The sequence below is a fragment of the Bos taurus genome, chromosome 10, assembly GCF_002263795.3.
Source record: "Bos taurus isolate L1 Dominette 01449 registration number 42190680 breed Hereford chromosome 10, ARS-UCD2.0, whole genome shotgun sequence".
In the NCBI taxonomy this organism is placed as follows: Eukaryota; Metazoa; Chordata; class Mammalia; order Artiodactyla; family Bovidae; genus Bos; species Bos taurus.
In genome coordinates this window covers 76,711,706-76,733,497 of record NC_037337.1, presented here as the reverse complement: position 1 = coordinate 76,733,497, position 21,792 = coordinate 76,711,706, and the positions used below count along the sequence as shown (strand labels likewise).

The 21,792-nt window shown below is 42.0% G+C and overlaps 1 non-coding gene across 1 annotated transcript; it reads left to right on the top strand.

Moving 5' to 3' along the window:
- The first annotated feature begins 392 nt into the window (after positions 1–392).
- TRNAC-ACA (transfer RNA cysteine (anticodon ACA)) lies at positions 393–464 on the top strand. Its single transcript has one exon. It is a non-coding gene; the product is annotated as a tRNA-Cys (tRNA).
- The last annotated feature ends 21,328 nt before the right edge of the window (positions 465–21,792 follow it).

Below are 21,792 nucleotides of genomic sequence, written 5' to 3'. Positions count from 1 at the left end.
TTTTAGCTGTAGAAGATCTTCTCTGCTAATCTTCAGGTTGTTCTCATTGACAGTTGCTCTATAAAGAGCTATAATTTTGGTGTGAATGTGGAAATAAATGAGCTCAGGGTCTACTTACTCTGTCGTCTGGGCCACACTTTTGCAGGTGGTATTGAGGTATGGGGGAAGGACATCTCTATTTTTTAAAACCTCCCCAAACTGCTTAAATCATTTATAGTTAATCTATGTAATGAAGCAGTCATTTAAAAAGGGAATAAATCTACATGTACATATGCAGAAAGATCTTACATTAGCCACACCGAATGTTTCCATTTGACATGAAAGTAAGTTCCCATTTGATATGAAATTTGTCCTATATTTTTGGTATTTATATATACTTATATACATACACTTCCCTGGTAGCTCAGAGGGTAAAGCATCTGCCTACAATGCAGGAGACCCAGGTTCAATCCCTGGGTTGGGAAGACCTCCTGGAGAAGGAAATTGCAATTCACTCCAGTATTCTTGCCTGGAAAATCCCATGGACAGAGGAGCCTGGTAGGCTACAGTCCATGGGGTCGCAAAGAGTTGGACATGACTGAGCGACTTCACTTTCACTTTCATATACATACACTTACAATGTATATTGTGTACATTAAGATGCATCACCAGAGGTACCTGTTAATCAGACAGAATACCACATGTAGTATCAGAGCACCTGTTCCCAGTGTAACTAGTGAGATGATGGGTTGTAGGGAAGAGAGAGGGTCCCAGGGGAGGAACCTGGAAGCCTAGCATCTCAACGGGGCTGGGAGCAGTGCTTATTTATCAATACCAACTGGCACGGAAGTATTTCATCATTTCCACAACTGGATGAGGTTTAGTCTCACGTTTTCATTCATAAAACAATCCTGGAGGGATTCCTAATAACCTGAAATAAGCAGTCTATCAATCAACACTGGCTGATTCAAGTAGAAAGAGAATTTACTAGGAGCATATTAGGTAAAATCACCAAGAAGGCTCAGAAAATATCAAGAATTAAAGAATGGGCAACCAGCCATAACCACAGACAAGACTACACTGCTGAACTAGTCCAGTAAGCCCCGTGCTGCCACCACCCCTTGTCACTGGAGGCTGCTGCTGGCACCACGCCACTTGCAGACTTTGGGAGAGCACTTCACACATCATCTTTCGACATCACCTTACCCTCTCACTGGACTGTGATCCCCATGAGCATAGGAACAGCATCTTATTAATCTCCCAATTTCCAGTCCCCATTTCAGTCCCTGGCACAGAGGGAACAAAATGCTGAATGAAATAAATGAGCAAATAGAATTTAATTGCCAGGTATTGGCCAGGTATTAGACTAATATCAACCCACTCCAGTACTCTTGCCTGGAAAATCCCATGGACAGAGGAGCCTGGTAGGCAGCAGTCCACAGGGTCTCGAAGAGTCCGTCACAACTGAGCAACTTCACTTTCACTTTTCACTTTCATGTATTGGAGAAGGAAATGGCAACCCACTCCAGTGTTCTTGCCTGGAGAATCCCAGGGACGGAGGGGACTGGTGAACTGATGTCTATAGGGTCACACAGAGTTGGACACTACTGAAATGACTTAGCAGCAGCAGCAGCAGATTAATATAGGCAGAGAGGGGGAGAACTGTACCTGGCTGTCTGTGTCACTTTAGAGCCTCAGAAATGAATAGGTATACATGCATTTTTACCCTTCATTCCTCCACTATGGTTGGTTGAATGTGGCTTCAACAAAAATACATGGCTTGGGTTTTGTGGTGGATCCATTTCTGCCTCTTTCTCTAAAGTGAGCATTCTTTTTAGCAGAGATTTGTATAAAACCATGGTGCCGTGAAGTTATCTTAATTTCAAATGTAAGAGTCCAGATGAAGTGAATTTAGGAGTCAGTTGTACCTGCATCTTTTAGGACTTCTGTTTCAATTGCCTGCACACATGAAGGAATATCCAGCCATACCTCTGAGCCTTTCCTAAGGAAGCAACTCAAAACCAAATATGGTTCACGTCGACCAGGATTCTGGAGAGAGGAAGAAGAAATAAACCTTACCTGAAGAACTGCACAATGGTTTTCATAGTAGCCACAGAAAGCCAGAAGTAGAGAACACACATCAGAATTCAGTCTCCACTGGACCTGCAAACACCCTATGTAATTCTTCCAAGTTTCATCTGCTTTTTTCCAGGCCATGAGAAGAGTTGGAAGATGAAGGATAATAACATGATAATAACAATCGTGATACAAAATAGTGGATGGTCTTTTGTTTACTTATGATTGTATACTATCCACTCACAGAAAAAGATCCAATAAAATTAATTATAAAAAGTATAAGCTCAGAGAAATGAAAATTTATGTTCAAACAAAAACTTGTACATAAATGTTGATAGCAGCTTTATCTATAATAGCTCCAACCTGGAAACAACTCATATGTCCTTAGAAGGACGAACTAAACAAGTTGTGGTACATTCACATCACAGGATACAACTCAGCAATAAAAAGGAACAAGCTAGTTTTCTTAATTTTTATTTTACATTGGAGTATAGTTAATTTCAATGTTGTGTTGGTTTTAGGTATACAGCAAAGTGATTCAGTTATATATTTGCATATATTTATTTTTTCAGATTCTTTCCCATATAGGTTACTACAGAGTCTTGAGCTGAGTTCCCTGTGCTATACAGTAGGCTCTTGTTGATTATTTATTTTATATATAGTAATGTATATGCTGCTGCTGCTGTTGCTGCTGCTGCTGCTAAGTCGCCCCAGTCGTGTCCGACTCTGTGCGACCCCATAGATCAGCCCACCAGGCTTCCCCGTCCCTGGGATTCTCCAGGCAAGAACACTGGAGTGGGTTTCCATTTCCTTCTCCAATGCATTAAAGTGAAAAGTGAAAGTGAAGTCACTCAGTCGTGTCTGACTCTTAGTGACCCCATGGACTGCAGCCTACCAGGCTCCTCTGTCCATGGGATTTTCCAGGCAAGAGTACTGGAGTGGGGTGCCATTGCCTTCTCCAAGTAATGTATATATATTAATCCAAACTCCTAATTTATCCTTCTCTCCCACCGTTCCCCTTTGATAACCATAAATTTATTTTCTGTCTTGTAAATAGTTTTACAAAATAGTCAGTTTTGTAAATAGTTTGTTTTGTAAAAGTTCATTTGTATCATTTTTTAATATTCCACATATAAGTGATATCATATCGTATGTCTTTGTCTGACTTACTTCACTTTGTATGATAAAGTCTAGGTCTATCCATGTTGCTGCAAAAAGCATTATTTTTTTTTATGTCCAAGTAATATTCTATTGTATATATCACATCTTCTTTATTCATTCATCCATCCCTGTCTTGGCTATTGTAAATAGTGCTTCAAAGAATGAGTTATTGATACATGCAACATCCTGGATGAATTCCCAGAAATTATGTTGAGTGATAAAAACCAATGCCGAAAAGTTAGCTACTGTATGATTCCATGTATATATTCTTGAAATGACAGAATTATAGAACTGGAAGACAGATTAATGGCTGTCAGGGGCTGAGGGTGGAGACAGGAAAGAGGTATGTGGTGATAAATGGGCAATGTGAGGAATGGAATGTTTTTTATCTTGACTGGATCAATATCAATACCCTGGTTGTGAAACTGTACTGTAATTGTGCAAGATGTTACCACTGAGAAAACTGGGTAAAGGGTTCACGGGATCCCTCTGTACTATTTCTTAGAAATTCATGTAAACCTGCCACAAAATTTTAAAATTTAATTTTAAAAAGGAACAAAAGAAAAGATATAAGCAACACAAAATTGGGAAGATAGAAAAAAAAATCTGAGAGATTGAAGCTCTAAGTTCTTATGATTAAGCAGTAAATTTATTTCTGTGCTTCCTTGAAGCAAAAGATAAAGAGGAAACCATGATAAGTTAAATAGTCTTGTTCTGTGATGAAAGAAATCACAGAAAATTTTAGAAGAGACTTTCTTTTCCCTGGCAGTCAATTCTAGAAGAGAAATTAACTTAATCTTAAAATAGAACCTACAGGGCACAAAAAAAAATCTACAGAATTGAAGCTGACTCAGAACTCAGGTGCTGTTAATTTTTTAACCCTTGATGATCCATGACTTGGTTAAGGAATCTTAGAGAAAAAAAAAAGATACAACTTTCCCAGCTGGTCTTATATAGAAGTGGAGTAGATGATCACCCAAAAAGTATGGCTTCAGGGAAACCAAAAAGACACTTCCCAGCCCAGCTATGTATTTCCTTCCTATGCAGTGTCTGAAAGTCCACCATTTAGAATGCACTTCGGCTAAGTGTTTTTGCTAAGTAAGCCTACTTACTTACTTAAGTAAGTAAAATTACTTACTTAAGTAAAATTTACTTAAGTAAAATTCAGAGACTGCACCTTGCTCAAGTAGTACACACAGAAGGGGCCTCTGGGCATCTAAGGTAATCAAAGGAACCTGGGGAAAGAGCGTCACACCCTCTGATTTCCCTCCTGTGACTCCAGGTGCCTTTCCTATTAAGGGCAACCCCCAGCCTGTGCTTCACATCCCAGCCCTCAAGGTCTCACTCAGCTCCTACAAACATCCCCTTCCTCTACCGGATCGTCTGTATCAGTGTACAGACACATTCCAGACTCCATTCTCCATCTCCCACCCCCAGCCCATCTCCTGTCTCTAAAAAGCCAAAATCCAAGACAATCCAACACTAAAATTGCACCCCCTTGGTCCTGCCTATCCCCATGTATACTGCCGCATTTCTTTCCTCCCCTTCACAGCAAACCTTGCATTGTCCATGGTCTTTGTATCCACTATCCACTTTCTCACCTCAGCCCATTTCAAGGGGGCTCCACACCTTAAGTTTGCACAGTTGTCCTCCCCGTCCCCAAGTCTGACGGTCGTCTCTCTCTTGTCCTCTAATTCCCTCTGCAGCATTTCTACCTACTTATTCTACCTACCAGCTGCCTACTTATTTCACATCACATTTTTCCCTCTGGTCTTCCATGACTTTTCCTCTTGCCTCACTGGCTAGTGGCACATTCTGAAGTTGAGTTTTGTTGCTGGAGCAGGGAAGGGTTTGCTGCATGTTGCTTGCTCCTCCTCCATCCTCTCTCAACTAGAGAGTGATCTAAGCTGGTCCTTTGTCTTCTCCAGCTTCATTCTCCTTAGGTCATCTTACCCAGGCCCATGGCCAGTTACCTCCAAATCTGTATCCCCAGCTCTCCCTAGAACTCCTGATCTCTACATCCAAAGGCCAACTCATATCTGCATGGGTGGCTGGTTGACATCTCAATTAACATTCCCAAATAGAATTCAAGATTTTCACCCTCAACCTATTCCTCGTACACTCTCCGCTGTGGAAGCACCAAACACTCGACTGCTCAGGCCAAAAAGTTTAGAGGTTTCCTTGCTTTCACTTTTCTCATCCTCAACATTCAATCCACCAGCAAATCCTGTCAACCCTTCCTTATCCAGAACCCATCCCTAGTTCAAGTGGCCAGGGCCGCCTCTGTAGCCTCTAATAGGCCTTCCAGCCTCCACTCTCCATCCTCTACCCCAGCCCTATTTTCCACACCATGGCCACAGCAGTCCTTTCAAATGAAATTGGATCATATTACTCCTTTGCCTAAAAATTCTCCATCTGATTCCTATCCCAATTAGATAAAGTCCCAACATCTTGCCACAACCCACAGAGCAGAAACTGTCTGCTCCCTGCTAACTCCCTCTCAATCCATCCTCTGTCCGGAGGGGGCTCCAACTGTGTGGAAGGGCACAGACTATGTCTGCCTTGTCATGGAAGTATCCTCAGGGCTTCGTGCAGAAGTACACAACAAATATTTGTGAAATAATTAAGCAATGAGTTGGGCTTCCCTGGTGGCTCAGATGGTAAAGAATCTGCCTGGGATGCAGGAGACCGGGGTTCGATCCCTGAGTCGGGAAGATCCTCTGGAGAAGGGAATGGTAACCCACTCCAGTATTCTTGCCTGGGGAATCCCATGGACAGAGAAGCCTGGAGGACTAGAGTCAGACATGACTTGAGTGACTAACAATAAATAAATGCAATAAAATAAAAGCAATGCTTTAGTAAGACAAACTGACAATTCTACACTGGTAACAACATCTCTGTAACTCAGGATCCTGGCTTGAAAAGCCAGGAGTGTAACCCCCATTCTTCATGGTTTGCTGTGAGAACTAATGGAAAAGTTTTCTCCAGCTCTAAAAACCCACCCACTTGTTCTTTAATGGGTACATGTTAGTGTGCAGCGTGCGATGGCATTTAGGGCTCCTCCTTGCTTTCTTCTCTGTGCACAGTGAAAAGACTCTTCAGTCCTCAAGCAAACACTCCATTTGTGCCATGTAGGTCTGCATCAGCGTGTGATTATTGGCCATGGTGAGGCATGTATGTGAAGGAAAAAGGCTGCATGTGGGGGAGGAGATCATTACCCCCTAGTAAAGCAGCAGCGTGCGGCGAGGAAGCTGCACGTTCATCCAGAGTCAGTGGGCTCAGGGAAATCACATGGAAGAACTCACGCCCCTGAAGGTGGAAGCGTGTCCTAAACCCGCTGCCCTGCTGCTGGCAGGGTCTCAGGTTGGTCCCCGCTGTGCGGGCATGTCATTGATTTACTGCTTTTTGTTACTGTTCTCTTTTTCTGGAGGGTTTGTTTTGCTTGTTAGTTTTACACACTCATGCAAGGTTTGGTCTGCACTCATTGTAAAGTAACAGGACTTGGGAAGATGGTATAAAAATCACCCTGCAATCACATACAGAGAGTTGATACCTACTCATTTTTTTTCTTGATTTCCTTTCCACTGCCTGCCTTTTTTTCCCCTTCTATAACTATTTAAGTTCATGCCTCTAAAAATGGATGGAGTGTTAGAAAACAATAACACCAAAACAAATTTATCAAATATTCTTCAATATCAAATATCTCCTTAGTAGTAAATTTCCCTTGTACATGTACATATGTATACACACATTATATATAATATGTGTGTCTTAAACTAATTGGCTTATTCAAATCAGGATCCAAGCAAGGACCTTAGATGTCCTCTAAGTCTCTTTTTTTAACCTAAAGTTTTTCTTTATTCCCCTTTTCATTTATGGAGGTTATTTTTCACGTATATGTATGGCTGAGTCCCTTCACTGTTCACCAGAAACTATCATGACATTGTTTGTTAATTGGCTATGTGCTTGCATGCATGCTAAGTCACTTCAATTGTGTCCAATTCTGTGCAACCACATGGACTGCAGCCTGTCAGGCTCCTCTGTCCAAGGGATTCTCCAGGGAAGAATACTGGAGTAGGTTGCCATGCCCTCCTCCAGGGGACCTTTCCTACCCAGGGACTCGCACAATCAGCTATATCCCAATACAAAATAAAGTTAAAAAAAAAAAAGGGCTATTTTTTTTTCTGCAGAGTTTCCTGCATTAAAATTTTTCTGATGCAAACTGTCATATTATTTAGCATATTTCTCCTCCCTTGAATTTCCTATAAATCAAATGTTAGATTTAGAGGTTCAATCTGCTTTGGGTTTTGTTTTTTGCCAGGAACACCTCATAGGTTAGGGTTAGATCTGAGGATCAGATGTCTCTCGTGATGTTAACCACTTCTGATAATCATTGTGGGGACTCATTGTTCCATTAAGGTTTTGCAAGATGGTAAGATTCTAATTCTATCATTCCTTCTACACTTTTTTTCTGAACTATTTCTATACAGAGAAGTTTTCCCCTCAATCAACCATTTGGTTGCCCTGGGTTACACCTGGCTGCCCAGATAGTGCTAGTGGTAAAGTGTCCACCTGCAGATGCAAGAGACGTGGGTTTCATCCCTGGGTCGGGAAGATCCCCTGGAGGAGGAAATGGCAACCCACTCCAGTATTCTTGCCTGGAGAATCCCATGGATAGGAGGAGCCTGACAGGCTACAGTCCATAGGGCCACAAAGAGTCAGACACAACTGAGCATGCATGCATGAGGTACATTGTGAACGAAAGCAATGCCTGCCAGGGAAAAGGTCAGTTCAGTTCAGTCGCTCAGTTGTGTCCAACTCTTTGTGACCACATGGACTGTAGGCTTCCCTGTCCATCACCAAGTCCCAGAGCTTGTTCAAACTCTCATCCATCGAGTCGGTGATGCCATCCAACCATCTTATCTTCTGTCGTCCCCTTCTCCTGCCTTCAATCTTTCCCAGCATCGGGGTCTTTTCTAAGGAGTCAATCCTTCACATTAGATGGCCCAAGTATTGGAAAAGAGGCAAATTCAAATGCACTAGCCACGCTGCTTGATAAGAGTGTTCATAAGAGCGTTGGTTCAGGAGGAGGTGGAGAGACCAGTGGACACAAGAAGTTTCCACGCCTCTCCAGGATCCTCATTGTTCTGCACAGATGATTCTGAGCTGACTCACTGCTGAGCCTGTAGTCTCCAGGTCACAATTTCGCCCTACCTGCATGTTCCCTACTGCTGTTATTAAGGTTCATCCTGACTCTGTAGGTCAGCTCTGAGGACAAGAAGTTTACCCTATACTTGAGTCCCTGATAAACCTTGCAAGGCAATGAGCCCTGAGTAGACTATCAGTAAATGACTGATGACTGTCTGTAAATTCAAGAAAACTTCTTTCTTTTATCACTATCATCAGTTCAGTTCAGTTCAGTCACTCAGTCGTGTCTGACTCTGCAACCCCATGAATCGCAGCATGCCAGGCCTCCCTGTCCATCACCAACTCCCGGAGTTCACTCAGACTCACGTCCATCGAGTCAGTGATGCCATCCAGCCATCTCATCCTCTGTTGTCCCGTTCTCCTCCTGCCCCCAATCCCTCCCAGCATCAGAGTCTTTTCCAGTGAGTCAACTCTTCGCATGACGTGGCCAAAGTACTGGAGTTTCAGCTTTAGCATCATTCCTTCCAAAGAAATCCCAGGGCTGATCTCCTTCAGAATGGACTGGTTGGATCTCCTTGCAGTCCAAGGGATTCTCAAGAGTCTTCTCCAACACCATAGTTCAAAAGCATCAATTCTTCAGCACTCAGCTTTCTTCACAGTCCAACTCTCACATCCATACATGACCACTGGAAAAACCATAGCCTTGACTAGACAAACCTTTGTTGGCAAAGTAATGTCTCTGCTTTTGAATATGCTATCTAGGTTGGCCATAACTTTCCTTCCAAGGGGTAAGCATCTTTTAATTTCATGGCTGCAGTCACCATCTGCAGTGATTTTGGAGCCCAGAAAAATAAAGTCTGACACTGTTTCCACTGTTTCCTCATCTATTTCCCATGAAGTGATGGGACCGGATGCCATGATCTTCGTTTTCTGAATGTTGAGCTTTAAGCCAACTTTTTCACTCTCCTCTTTCACCTTCATCAAGAGGCTTTTTAGTTCCTCTTCACTTTCTGCCATAAGGGTGGTGTCATCTGCGTATCTGAGGTTATTGATATTTCTCCTGGCAATCTTGATTCCAGCTTGTGCTTCTTTCAGCCCAGCGTTTCTCATGATGTACTCTGCATATAAGTTAAATAAGCAGGGTGACAATATATAGCCTTGGCATACTCCTTTGGAACCAGTCTGTTGTTCCATGTCCAGTTCTAACTGTTGCTTCCTGACCTGCATACAGATTTCTCAAGAGGCAGGTCAGGTGGTCTGGTATTCCCATCTCTTTCAGAATTTTCCACAGTTTATTGTGATCCACACAGTCAAAGGCTTTGTCATAGTCAATAAAGCAGAAATAAATGTTTTTCTGGAACTCTCTTGCTTTTTCCATGATCCAGTGGATGTTGGCAATTTGATCTCTGGTTCCTCTGCCTTTTCTAAAACAAGCTTGAACAACCAGAAGTTCACAGTTCACGTATTGCTGAAGCCTGGCTTGGAGAATTTTGAGCATTACTTTACTAGCGTGTGAGATGAGTGCAATTGTGCAGTAGTTTGAGCATTCTTTGGCATTGCCTTTCTTTGGGATTGGAATGAAAACTGACCTTTTCCAGTCCTGTGGTCACTGCTGAGTTTTCCAAATTTGCTGGCAAATTTAGTGCAGCACTTTCACAGCATCATCTTTCAGGATTTGAAATAGCTCAACTGGAATTCCATCACCTCTACTAGCTTTGTTCATAGTGATGTTTTCTAAGGCCCACTTGACTTCACATTCCAGGATGTCTGGCTCTAGGTCAGTAATCACACCATCGTGATTATCTATCATATTATCATATTATCACTATCATAAGCATCCTCAAAAGCACTTCTGAAGTTTCTCTGGTCACAGGGCTGCATGGAAAGCCAATTTCACCTTTCAATAAGCTTTTATTTTTTGTTGTTTGGAAGTGACTTTTTTAAAAGTCTTTATTAAATTTGTTACAATATTGCTTTTCTTTTATGTTTTGGTTTTTTGGCCAAGAAGCATGTGGGATCTCAGCTCCCAACTAGGGATCGAACCCTCACCTCCTTCACTGGAGGGTGAAATCTTAACCACTGGACACCAGGGAAGTCCCCACACTTAAATGCGTTTTAAATCAGTGATGGACAACACCATCACAAGTTGACATGAAGAAGCCAGAAACCTGAACCAGCCCTAAATGTATATACAAACTACACAAATATACTCAAAAGGTAATCTATTACTGCCAAATTGCCTTCTGAAGGCTCATAAAGAGTATATTCTCCCATCAGTGTATGAGAACACCTACTTCCCCACCCACTTGCCAAGATTAAACATTATCGCTTCTCGGACTCTTTGTCAATTCTAGAAGTGAAAATGGAATCACATGTTGTAATTTATACTTCCAATCAGTAGTGAGAATGAATACTCCGTCACACTGGTCATTTGTCTTTCTCCTTTTGTGACTGATTACCTATTCATAACTTACGCTGTAGACACTCCAGAGCACTCTGCACTGTACTCTGCTGGATGGGGTAGATGTCATCACTCTGCAAGAAATCAGGGACACTTTTGGAAAAAAAAATCTATTGTTAAAAAAAAAAACAGAAAATACATGTTTCAAGAAAAGTCATGCATAATCCTACTTCTCAGAGAGAATCACTGTTAGTAATTTAGTTCTTTTTTTCCAGACTTTCAACATATATAATGATATGTGGTTTTTACACACATGGGATTTTACTATCTTCAGCTTTTTGTGACCTGTTTTCCTCACAGGAACTTTTGCAATTTCTTCAAAGAATGAAAAATCAATAAAAGAAAGACAGAGTCCATTAATAGAAAAATAAGCAAAGGATATGAATAGGTTAATGATCAGGTTCTTGTGTTCATATTGTTTTTCTCCTATCACTACCAGCCTGGGGAGCTTCCCAGGAGACTCAGTGGTAAAGAATCTGCCTGCCAACACAGGAGATGTGGGTTCCATCTTGGGTGGGATAGATCCCCTGGAGAAGGAAATGGCAACCTGCTTCAGTATTCTTGCCTGGGAAATCCCATGGACAGAGGAGCCTGGTGGGCTACAGTCCACAGGGTCACAGAGTTGGGCACACAGAGCACAGCAGCACACCAGGCTGGTGGGTCAGAAGTTACTGAGGCAGATGGAACTCCTATCATAAGTACCTAAAAAAGTGTTTCAACAGGTTTAACTGGGATCTGCAAAGCATTCTGAGATTCTGAGTCAAAAGATGGACAAATAGATTTTATCAACTAAGAACAAACACCTAGAGACCATTTGCCTTGACCTAGAATTTATGATAAGGTACTGTTATTTTTATTATCTGTGATACGAGAATGTAATTCCTTGGGTTGAGCAATGTGTTTACTCCAAGAAACTCATAAATCAAATTATTTCTGTGATAAATCAGAAAAGGGGAAGCACAAATGACCACTATGAAGAACTATTCATCCTTCACTTCAGTCGCTCAGTCATGTCCGACTCTTTGCGACCCCATGAATCGCAGCACACCAGGCCTCCCTGTCCGTCACCAACTCCTGGAGTTCACTGAGACTCACGTCCATCGAGTCAGTGATGCCATCCAGCCATCTTATCCTCTGTCGTCCCCTTCTCCTCCTGCCCCCAATCCCTCCCAGCATCAGAGTCTTTTCCAATGAGTCAACTCTTCGCATGACGTGGCCAAAGTACTGGAGTTTCAGCTTTAGCATCATTCCTTCCAAGGAAATCCCAGGGCTGATCTCCTTCAGAATAGACTGGTTGGATCTCCTTGCAGTTCAAGAGACTCTGAAGAGTCTTCTCCAACACCACAGTTCAAAAGCATCAATTCTTCAGTGCTCAGCCTTCTTCACAGTCCAACTCTCACATCCATACCATGACCACTGGAAAAACCATAGCCTTGACTAGACGGACCTTAGTTGGCAAAGTAATGTCTCTGCTTTTGAATATGCTATCTAGGTTGGTCATAACTTTTCTTCCAAGGAGTAAGCATCTTTTAATTTCATGGCTGCAGTCACCATCTGCAGTGATTTTGGAGCCCCAAAAAATAGTCTGACACTGTTTACACTGTTTCCCCATCTATTTCCCATGAAGTGATGGGGCCAGATGCCATGATCTTCGTTTTCTGAATGTTGAGCTTTAAGCCAACTTTTTCACTCCCCTCTTTCACTTTCATCAAGAGGCTTTTTAGTTCCTCTTCACTTTCTGCCATAAGGGTGGTGTCATCTGCATATGTGAGGTTATTGATATTTCTCCCGGCAATCTTGATTCCAGCTTGTGCTTCTTCCAGCCCAGCGTTTCTCATGATGTACTCTGCATATAAGTTAAATAAGCAGAGTGACAATATACATCCTTGAAGAACTCCTTTTCCTATTTGGAACCAGTCTGTTGTTCCATGTCCAGTTCTAACTGTTGCTTCCTGACCTGCATCCTTTCTGTTAATGAAAAATGTAAATTAGAACAAACATATGATTCCATTTTTCACTACCATAGAATTGGTGAGGATTCCAAGGAGTGGTAATGCCCAGGTGAGGGGTGAGTATTCTCATACGCAGACAGAGGTAGCATGCTTTAGGGATGGCCTTGGGGAGGAAATTTGGCAATCATAAGGTTTAGAGAAGGTGTGTGATCTTTGAGGCAGCAATGTCATTTGCAGGCCTTTATCCTAAGGAAAAAAGCAGTATGTATGCAAGAAAGTAGGGGATTGGGCAAGGACACAGTGACCTATTCATACCATAGATCACTGTCATTTAGTCACGAAGTTGCGTCCAACTCTTTTTCCACCCCATGGACTGTAGCCGGTCAGGCTCCTCTGTCCATGAGATTTTCCAGGCAAGAATACTGGAGTGGGTTGCCATTTCCTTCTCCAAGGAATCTTCCTAGCCCAGGGATCGAACCCACATCTTCTGCATTGGCACGCAGATTCTTTACCACTGAGCCACCAGGGAAGCCTTACCATAGAATACCACAGGGTAATTAAAATCATGTTTTAAGGGGACTTCCCAGTGGCTAAGACTCCATGCTCCAAATGCAGGGGGGCCCAGGTTCAATTCCTGGTCAGGGAACTAGGTTCCACATGCTGCAACTAAGACTCAGCGCAAGCAAAACAATAGAATATTTTAAAAGTAAATAATTTAAATGTTTTAGATGAGTACTGGCTGACACAGGAGAATGTTCGAGATGTATCACTTTGTGTAGGAGGGAGGTTGCCGACAAGGGTACACAGCATGACCTCATTTTTTGTTTGTACATATATGCACACAAATTATTGAAAGGAGATTTACCTAAACATTAATGATGAGTTATCCTGAGTGATGAGATTATGGCATTTTTTTTGTGTTTTCTAAGGTTCTTTTTTTTTTTTGCCCTGAACAAGGATTAATTATGTAAATTAGGCAGATGGTAGCATTAAAAATCATTCCTAGAAGTACAGGTTGATATGGGGCAACTACAAATAGACTCTGATTCTAAATAGCTCCAGTGTTCTGACACGGGCCAGCTGGGGTGGGACAGGTGTTCCCTGCCAAGGTCCTAGGTGTGGCAGCCATCTTTGTGCCAGGTTTCAGTGTGACCTGAGCTCTTGGGTCCCAGGGCATTCTCCTACTGCTCTGCTCAGACCTCTGGGTTAGAGACAGGACAAGTAAAGGAAATGAGATCAAACCATTCTGTACAAAGAGGATGAGGGGGGCCGAGGTACAAAGCAAGTGGTATAGGACATCAAGCCACTTGGCATGGCTCACCCACCTAGACTGCCTCAGGCACTGCCCCACAGACAGAAACTCTAGGCAGAGAACAGCAGACCCGCTGCCAGACACAGACTGTGCTGGAGACATCCTGCAAAAACAAGGGCATAGTTCACCCTGAAACCGCTTGCTTTCTGCAACCTGAAACTTGCTCAGAGGGAGGAGAGCTGAAGGGCAATGGTCCTGGAAGAGGCACATTTATTCTTCTTTCTCGGTAAAAAAATTAGCTAGAGTTCTCTGGTGGCATTAGTGATAAAGAATCCATCTGCCAAGGCAAAAGATAAAAGAGACACAGGTTTGATCTCTGGGTCAGGAAGATTCCCTGGAGGAGGGCACAGCAACCCACTCTAGTATTCTTGCCTGGAGAATCTATGGACAGAGGAGCCTGGCGGGCTACAGTCCATGGGGTTGCAAAGAGTCGGACCCGACTGAGCAACTTAGCACGCACACCCCGGTGGCCTAGTGATTAGGATTCTGGGCCCAGGTTCAATCCCTGGTCAGGGAACTGAGATCCTGTAAGCCTTGCAGTGCAGCCAAAAAAAAAAAAAAAAATTACCTAGAGACCAGAATGCCATATGCCAAGTTCTAAGTACGTTGATTTGTATCTATGATGGAACTGAAGCTCAAAACAGAGGTAAGGATGGAAATGCTGACATGGTTGGCCAGGCTGAATCCTAGAAGAGGGTGACAGTTTACATGTTACAGAAGCCTGCAGGGGTCAGCCTGAGAATAAAGATTGGATAGAAAACATTTTGCAGCCCTTGGAAAAGGTTAAGAAATAACATGATCTTTCCTACATGAAGAAGTCTTCACTACTTCCCTAACCAAGCCCACAGCCCAGCTTAACTGCACAAGGCCCCATTGCCACCTGGTTTTTGGGTCTGAACCCTGTTAGAATCCCAGGAAATATCCCCTGATACTCCCACCCCATCTTTGCCTATCCAGACCCCTCACATCTTCCAGGGGTCTTGGAAGATGTGCTCCAAGACCAATGCTCTATGCTCATCTCCCAGTCTCCTAACCTGAAAGGCTCTCTCCTTTAATACCTATTGCATTGTGTTTCTTGATTTCTGACTTCTAGACTCCATTCTGTACATGTGCTTATCTTATCCTTCCACTTTTGTCCAGAAAGCAACCTGAATAAAGACCAGATGTGGTCCAGCTCTATGCCCACATGTCAGGTTTGACATAAGTATCTGCTGAACGTTTTTTTAAAAGTTTTTAAATTTTAGAAGTTTTAAAGAAAAGTAGCAAAGATATATAGATAATTCCTGTATCCCTACATCCAGTTTCTGATTATTAACATCTTATATTAGTATGGTACATTTGTTATTACTGTTGCTTGGTCGCTAAGTTGTGTCCAACTATTTTGCAACCCCATGGACTGTAGAGCACCAGACTCCTCTGTCCATGGGATTTCCCAGGCAAGAATACTGGGTTGGATTGCCATTTCCTTCTCCAGGCGATCTTCCTGACCCAGGGATGGAACCCATGTCTCGTGCATTGGCAGGCGGATTCTTTACCACTAAGCCACCAGAAAAGTCCATGGTACATTAAGGAACCAATACTGCTACATTATCATAAACTATAATCCATATTTCATTAGGATTTCCTTAGGTTCTGCATAATATTCTTTTTTGATGTTTGTTTCAGGATCATATCCAGGGTACTAGATTAGATTTAGTCATCACATAACAATTTCTCAGACTTTCCTTGTTTTGTTTTTAATTAGGATATAATTCACATACCACAAAATTCGCTCTTTTATCAGGGATGGTCTATTGACAAAGTTGTGTAAAATCAGTATTATCTAATTCCAGAAATGGTATGGACCTAACAGAAGCAGAAGATATTAAGAAGAGGTGGCAAGAATACACAGAAAAACTGTACAAAAAAGATCTTCACAACCCAGATAATCATGATGGTGTGATCACTCATCTAGAGCCAGACATCCTGGAATGTGAAGTCAAGTGGGCCTTAGAAAGCATCACTATGAACAAAGCTAGTGGAGGTGATGGAATTCCAATTCAGCTGTTTCAAATCCTGAACGATGATGCTGTGAAAGTGCTGCACTCAATATGTCAGCAAATTTGGAAAACTCAGCAGTGGCCACAGGACTGGAAAAGGTCAGTTTTCATTCCAATCCCAAAGAAAAGCAATGCCAAAAAATGCTCAAACTACCACACAATTGCACTCATCTCACATGCTAGTAAAGTAACGCTCAAAATTCTCCAAGCCAGGCTTCAGCAATATCTGAACTGTGAACATCCAGATGTTCAAGCTGGTTTTAGAAAAGGCAGAGGAACCAGAGATCAAATTGCCAACATCCGCTGGATCATGGAAAAAGCAAGAGAGTTCCAGAAAAACATCTATTTCTGCTTTATTGACTATGCCAAAGCCTTTGACTGTGTGGATCACAATAAACTGTGGAAAATTCTTCAAGAGATGGGAATACCAGACCACCTGACCTGCCTCTTGAGAAATCTGTATGCAGGTCAGGAAGCAACAGTTAGAACTGGCCATGGAACAACAGACTGGTTCCAAATAGGAAAAGGAGTTCTTCAGGGCTGTATATTGTCACTCTGCTTATTTAACTTATATGCAGAGTACATCATGAGAAACGCTGGGCTGGAAGAAGCACAAGCTGGAATCAAGATTGCCGGGAGAAATATCAATAACCTCAGATATGCAGATGACACCACCCTTTGATGCAGAGACATCAAAGCCTCTTGATGAAAGTGAAAAAGTTGGCTTAAAGCTCAACATTCAGAAAACGAAGATCATGGCATCTGGTCCCATCACTTCATGGGAAATAGATGGGGAAACAGTGGAAACAGTGTCAGACTTTATTTTTTGGGGCTCCAAAATCACTGCAGATGGTGACTGCAGCCATGAAATTAAAAGACGCTTACTCCTTGGAAGAAAAGTTATGACCAACCTAGACAGCGTATTGAAAAGCAGAGACATTACTTTGCCAACTAAGATCCGTCTAGTCAAGGCTATGGTTTTTCCAGTGGTCATGGTATGGATGTGAGAGTTGGACTGTGAAGAAGGCTGAGCACTGAAGAATTGATGCTTTTGAACTGTGGTGTTGGAGAAGACTCTTGAGAGTCCCTTGAACTGCAAGGAGATCCAACCAGTCCATTCTGAAGGAGATCAGCCCTGGGATTTCCTTGGAAGGAATGATGCTAAAGCTGAAACTCCAGTACTTTGGCCACCTCATGGGAAGAGTTGACTCATTGGAAAAGACTCTGATGCTGGGAGGGATTGGGGGCAGGAGGAGAAGGGGACAAGAGAGGATGAGATGGCTGGATGGCATCACTGACTCAATGGACGTGAGTCTGAGTGAACTCCAGGAGTTGGTGATGGACAGGGAGGCCTGGTGTGCTGCGATTCATGGCGTCACAAAGAGTCGGACACAACTGAGCGACTGAACTGAACTGAATTCCAAGACATTTACAATCACCCAAAAAGAAACCCTGCTAGCAGTCACTCCCCATTCCCTCCTCTCTAACCTACCTTGTCTTTATGGATTTCCCTATTCTGGACATTTCATACCTTTATAATCACAGAATATGTTGCCTTTTCTGTCTGGCTTCTTTCGCTTGGTGTGATGTTTTCAAGCTTCATTCACCTTGTAGCATTCCTTTTTATGACTATATAATATTTCCTTGCATGGATATACATATTTTGTTTATTCATTCATTAGTTGTTGATCATTTGGTTTGTTCCACTTCTTTGTCCGTTGTGAATGATGCTTCTTTGAATATCTGTGGGCCAGTTTTGATGTAAACATGTTTTCAATTCTCTTGGGTATATACCTAAGAGTGAAATGCTAGGTCATGCTTAACTTTTTGAGGAACTGACAGTTTTCTTAAGTGGTTGCAACACTTTACATTCCCATCAGGAATGTTGTGAAGGTTCTGATTTCTCCACATCCTCATCAACACTTGTTCTTCTCTAGCTTTTTGCTCATAGCCATCCTAGTGGGTGTCAAGTAAGATTTCACTGTTGGTTTAACAACTAAAAATGTTGAGTGCTTTCTCATGTGCTCAGTAGCCACTTGTACATCTTCTCTGGAGTAATCTTTATTCAAACTTTGCCAATTTTTAAATTGAACTACTTTTTATTGTCAAATTGTAAGAGTTTATTATGTATTCTTAATACTAGACCCTTATCATATATAGGAGTTGCAAATATCTCCTCCCATTCTGTGGATTGTGTTTTCACATTTTTCTCTATAACAGCTTTATTGATAAAACAAACAACGTATATATTGAATTATATATCCATCGCTAACAGCTTTTTAAAAATATAATTCACATGCTATGAATTCATCATTAAAACGTACAATTCCATTTTCTTAGTATATTCAGAAATTGTGGTACAATCATTACCCTAATTTTCTATTTTATTATTTTTATTTGGCTTCACTGGGTCTTAGTCGGAGTGTGTGGGATCTAGTTTCCCAACCAGGGATTGAACCCAGGTCCTTTGCACTGAGATTGCCGAGTCTTAGCCACTAGACCAACAGGGAAATCCCCCTAATTTTTTTAATGTTCTTTGAAGTACAAAAGTTATTAATTTTGATAAAGTCCAATTGATCAATTTTCCTCTGGCTGCTTAAGCTTTTGATATTATTCATATTTAAGAAGCCATTACCTAGCCCAAGATCAGGAAAATTACTCCTACCTGTTAAGAGTTCTCTAATTTTAGCCCTTATATTTAGGCTTACAGTTTACTTGAGTTAAATTTTACATACAGTGTAAAGTAGGGACCCAACTTCACTCTTTTGCTTGCACATACTCTCTCACTTGTTCACGATGATAAAATCAGCTGGCATGTTGTAAGCTTCTTTTGGAGGGACTTTCGTGGAAAAGGACCAAGGAAGGCCTTGGGCCAACAGCATGCCAGGAACTCAGTCCTGCCAACAACCACTTGAGTCATGCTGGAACCAGATGACCTCTCTTGCAGCATTCCCCACCGCTGCAATCAGTTATCCGAATATTCGATCCCTGTCTTTCTTCCCCAAGACTGTCAATTCCAAGTCAGAACTGGCTATATCATTTCTATACTGAATTCCCAGCGCCAAACATGGTACCTAGCACAGAGTGAATGAAAAAAATGAATAAACAATGGAAGGAATTAATAAATGAAGGACAATAAAGCCTCACAGGTCAGAAAGAAGGCAGGAGAAAAAAAAAAAAAAAGCCCAGTGCCTTAGTAACACAGTTATAAAAGTCTCAAAATTCCCAGGACTTACTTAAAAAAAAAAAAAACAAAAACCATAAAAATAAAATCATGTCAACATGTTCCAGATAAAAATTTGTTATGACAGAGTGCATTATAACCAAATTCTCTGTGTAAATAAAAAGTTCAACAGGGGTTAGTTCAGGATTTTTTTCTTTTCTCCCCGCCTTTCCCCCCTGCAGGATCTTTATTTGAGAAAAACGTTGCAATTTTAACAGGAGTAATTGGAGCTGACCTGGAACATAAGGGATGACAGTGAAGCCAGGCTGTATGTTGCACAGAAGATGCCCCACATGATCAACAGGCTGGAGCTGCTGTTCCTGTGCTCTTGATATTAAATCTGGGGAACCTTTAGCTAAATGCAAAAAGGAGAATTTTTGAAATTTGAGGATAAACCCGTGGCCACAGGAAGGTAAATTCACCAGTTGTTTTAGTCGGTGAAACTCCTACAGGACTTTTTAAAGGATAATACTGTATACAATCAGTGGTCAAAAAACAGCTTCCTCCAACTGGCTCCCTGCCAGGGCATGCAGGGCTCGGCTCACCTTTGCAGTCTGCTCTTCTTCCTCTCCGCCTCGCACACCCTCCCCGCTGTACACCCATGACTCTTTCCATCCTCGGTCACAGGACATACCTTTTCATCTCTGTGCCTTTGCACACTGTCTTTCTCTGACTGGAGGCTCCTGTTTAGTGCCACCCAGTCCCCACAACACCAATTTCAAAATCTGAACGCTCCTGATTCCTCTGGAAAAGTGAAAACTGAGAGTGAAAGTCACTCAGTTATGTCCCACTCTTTGCCACCCCATGGACTATACAGTCCATGGAATTCTCCAGGCCAGAATACCAGAGTGGGTAGCCTTTCCCTTCTCCAGGGGATCTTCCCAACCCAGGGATCAAACCTAGGTCTCCTGCATTGCAGGCAGATTCTTTACCAGCTGAGCTATGAGGGAAGCCCGATTACCCTGGAAGTCAGGGCTCTACTGATCTGTCCTCAAAGGGTACTTGGATTTATCTCTTTAAAGGTCTCTAACTCATTCAATGTTGTTATCACTAGCAGGTATGTGTTTTACTGAACTTCTCTTTACTACCCAGACCAGAGGATATGGTCTCTGTCTTGATGATCTTTTTTCCTTACATAACCCAGCACAACGCTGTGGATGGAGCAGGGGCTTAAAACGTTAAGTTTTGTTAAATAAACAAATGAAAAAAATCAATGAAATGTACATGCTAAAAGGCCTTTAAATGAGTCAGATGTACTTTATATCCCAATGCCAATAATAATATAGCCATAGAAAGAGACTTAATGTTAAAAATATTTTATTTTGCCTTTTTATGATATATTGTTTCAGATGTACCAATTACTCTCTCTCATAAAACAAAAAGGAACTCAAAAATGAAAAAACAGAATGTTTCTTCACTAGTCCACTAACACACTGGCTAAACGTCCTAATTGTTGTTCATTCCCTAAATTGTGTGTTACTCTTTGTGACTGCAGCACACCAGGCCTCCCTGTCCCTCACCATCTCCCAGAGTTCACTCAAGTTCATGTCCATTGCATCAGTGATGCTATCCAAGCATCTCATCCTCTGCCTCCCTCTTCTACTTTTAGCTTCAATCTTTCCCAGAATCAGGGACTTTTCCAGTGAATCGGCTCTTGGCGTCAGGTGGCCAAAGTACTGGAGCTACTGCATCAGTCCTTCCAATGAATATTCAGGGTTGAATTTCTTTAGGATTCACTGGTTTGATCTCCTTTCTGTCCAAAGGACTCTCAAGAGCTTTCTCCAGCATCACAGTTCAACAGCATCAATTCTTTTAAGGTGCTCAGCCTTCTTTACGATCCAACCCTTACATCCTTACATAACTACTAAAAAGACCATAGCTTTGACTATACGGACCTTTGTTGACAAAGTGATGTCTTTGCTCTTTTTTTTTTTCCCTTTGCTTTTTAATACACTATCTAGGTTTGTCATAGCCTTCTTTCCAAGAAGCAAGGGTCTTCTAATTTCATGGCTGCAGTCACCAGCCTGTGATTTTGGAGCCCAAGAAGAAAAAAATCTGTCACTATTTCCACTCTTTAACCTCTACTTGCCATGAAGTGATGGCACCAGATGCCATGATTTTCATTTTTTTAATGTTGAGTTTTAAGCCAGCTTTTCCACTCTCCTCTTTTACCCTCATCAAAAGGCTCTTCAGTTCCCCTCACTTTCTGCCATTACAGTGGTATCATCTGCATATCTGAGGTTGTTGATATTTCTCCCAGCAATCTTGATTCCAGCTTGTAGCTCATCCAGCCCAGCATTTTTCATGATGTACTCGGCATATAAGTTAAATAAACAGAGTGACAATATACAGCCTTGTCATACTCCTTTCCTAATTTTGAACCAGTCAGTTGTTCCATTTAAGGTTCTAACTGTTGCTTCTTGACCCGTATACAGGTTTCT